Below are 3,280 nucleotides of genomic sequence, written 5' to 3' on the forward strand. Positions count from 1 at the left end.
GGTTCGGCACCAAAATGAATTTCTCAATCTACCTGCATATTGAAATACCCCATGACTATTGTAACATTTCCATTTTTATTTGCCTCTTCTGTCTGCTGTTGTAATTTGTACCCCACATCTAGGCCACTGTTCGAAGTCCTGGATATAACTCCCATCAGGGTCTCTTTCCCCTTGCAGTTTCTTAACTCTATCCACAAGGATACTCCATCTTCCAATCCAATCTTTCCTATTTCTAAGGATTTGATATAATTTTTTTTTACTAAATAAGCCACTGCACCCCCACTACTTACCTGTCTGTACTTTCTATACAATCTATCTTTTGACGTTAATCTCTCAACTATGAATTTCTTTCAGCCACGATTCAATGATGCCCACAATGTCATAACTGCAATCTTTAACTTCTACCTTGTTCCATATACTGTACAGTCTGTATTCAAATATGATACCTTCAGACATGTATTCCTTGCCCTCTTGATTTTGCCACCATGTTAGACTTCAACTCATCCCAGTGGCTGCAACGTTGCCCTATCACCTTCTTGTCCTTCCTCACAGTCTCACTACACGCTGCCTCTACTTGTATACCATCTGCTCCGTCTTCAGACCTATAATTCCTGTTTCCTTCCTCCCTGCCTAATTAGTTTAAACCATCCCTCACAGATCCAGCAAACCTGCCGACAAGGATATTGGTGCCACTTGGCTTCAGGTGTCAACTATCCTTTTTGTACAAGTCATAACTTCCCCTCTTAGGTTATTAGTTTCAAGAAAATTAGACCATCATTGTTTAACGTTCTCATGGGTTTCATAACTAGGGGAAATCAACAGTGTTAAACCACCATTAACATGGATCCTTAGCATTCTGTTTTGAAACACATGCTGTTGATCTGACGTAACTCAATCCAAGATTCTTCTCTCCTTCCGGGACTTTGCTTCATTTCTACTTCTGACTGCAAGTTTATTGGATTGGGTGTTTGTTCCTCCTGTAGGAGAGGAATGATCCTCTGCATCTGTTTTTCTTGCGTCATTTCTGGGATTTCTCTTGTTCATATAGTTTTTCCTTTTGAAGCACGTGCACTTAGCGGAACCAAGGGATCAGAGGTTTCCCATCATTTTAAGTGCATAAAGGTGGACCAATCTTATAAAATCATGTTTGCAATGTCGGGTATCAACATTTTCATTCAGTTAGGTAATAGTATTTAACTATTAACTATTAATTCATAATTACGTACGTAATTTTGTACGTACAAAACGTGATCTCTGTGATTTCTGTTTAAAAATTAATCCTTCAGAAATAATCTTTTTTTTTACAACGGATGGTCTTCTGTGTTCTTCCTGGTGAGGCTTCAATTAGAAATCCTTTATTGCTGGTTTGCTAATATTTTCTCCTTTTTCTACTATTTTCTATGTTTAGGCCGCTTCAATGCTAACTCAGAGGGAAAGGATGGCTAATTTAACGCAGACAAATTCATCTCTCAGCAACCTAACATACATTGAAAGAGGAAGCGCTTACAAAACAGTTGAACTAATCTTCATTGTGATTGTAGCATTATCTTTGAGTCTGGTGACCATTATCGGAAACATTCTGGTTATGCTTTCTATCAAAGTAAACAGACAGTTACAAACAATTAACAACTATTTTATTTTCAGCTTAGCCTGTGCTGATTTGATTATTGGTGTGTTCTCCATGAACCTTTACACCATTTACATCGTCTTTGGCTACTGGCCCATGGGCCCAGTGGTGTGTGATTTATGGCTGGCTCTAGATTATGTTGTTAGTTCAGCATCTGTCATGAACCTTCTTATCATCAGCTTTGACCGATATTTCTGTGTGACAAAGCCTCTCAGCTACCCTGTGAAGAGAACCACCAAGATGGCACGGATGATGATTGCAGCTGCTTGGGTGCTGTCATTTATCCTGTGGGCTCCTGCCATTCTCTTCTGGCAGTTCATTGTAGGTGGGCGGACAGTTAAAGAAGGTGAGTGTCATATACAGTTCTTCTCAAATCCAGTTGTCACTTTTGGCACTGGAATAGCAGCCTTCTATCTACCAGTTATTACCATGACTATTTTGTATGTGCACATATCCCGTGCTAGCAAGAGTCGGATCAATAAGGATAAGAAAGAGCCAGAGTCAAACAAAGACAACATTTCTCTCAGGCTAGTGCGAGGCAAAATAATGAAATCGAATAATAACAACATTTCAAGTGTACCTGTTGAGATGCAGAATGTCAAAACACAGAACGGCAAGGCAGCTGGTGAAGTAATGACGGATCATTGTGGCCAAGGAGAGGAAAAGGGGGTCTCAAATGAGTCGACTTCCCTCAGTGTCGTCCCTTCCATCCAGACGGAGGAAAGAACGATTGATGAGAGCTCAAACGTCTCCAGTGCACAAAGGCATTTTAGCAATGGCAGCTCCAAGCACTCCAGCATAAAGGTTGTCACGAAATCCCAAAAGAGTGACTACTGTGCGACCACAATTGAAATGGTGTCAGACAACAGCACCAAGAATGATAAAGACAGAGAGCTCGCCGCAGCCCACAAGATCATTAAAATGACAAAGACCTCTGCTGAGAAAAAGAAGGGAGCTGTAACACGGGAGAATAAGGTGACCAGGACCGTCTTGGCTATTCTGCTGGCATTTATCATCACCTGGACCCCATAGAGTGTCATGGTACTCATTAACACTTTATGTTCAGTCTGCGTTCCTAACACAGTATGGACTATTGGATACTGGCTCTGTTACATCAACAGTACACTCAACCCAGCCTGCTATGCACTATGCAATGCTACCTTCAAGAAAACCTTCAAACATCTTCTCATCTGTCAATATAAAAACATTGGTGCAACAAGATAAAATCAATAACCTGCTCCTCTCCATGAACATTTTATACATGTTATAGATGGATTTCATAATGTTTATCATAAATGTATGTAAGTAAAATGTTCAACACGCCAGTTATGGCTGAAATAGATATTATCTGTAATATGGTGAAAGCATACTTCAGTTATGGCCTATGAATTTCTAATTTATGTTTAAATGAAGAGTGTGCTGATTATTATAATGTTTCTGTTTGAAATCGGAAATGAATCTGCCCACATTTCAAATATAGTGCATTCCAGTTAATCGGGGGACACTGGGAATTGGACATTTTGGCCCGATTAAATGGTTGCCCCAATGAGCCGATGTTTCCTGGAAATAGTTAACAAGGTATTAAAAAAAGACAAACTACCATTTAATTAAGTAACAAACTATGTGTTTAAAGGAAATACAGAATTAATTAGA

The 3,280-nt window shown here is 39.6% G+C and overlaps 1 pseudogene; it reads left to right on the forward strand.

The window, feature by feature from the left end:
- Positions 1–1,438: 1,438 nt before the first annotated feature.
- On the forward strand, positions 1,439–2,851 carry LOC140721837 (muscarinic acetylcholine receptor M2-like; annotated as a pseudogene).
- Positions 2,852–3,280: the final 429 nt, after the last annotated feature.

This window comes from Hemitrygon akajei, unplaced genomic scaffold (genome assembly GCF_048418815.1).
Source record: "Hemitrygon akajei unplaced genomic scaffold, sHemAka1.3 Scf000062, whole genome shotgun sequence".
Taxonomy (NCBI): Eukaryota; Metazoa; Chordata; class Chondrichthyes; order Myliobatiformes; family Dasyatidae; genus Hemitrygon; species Hemitrygon akajei.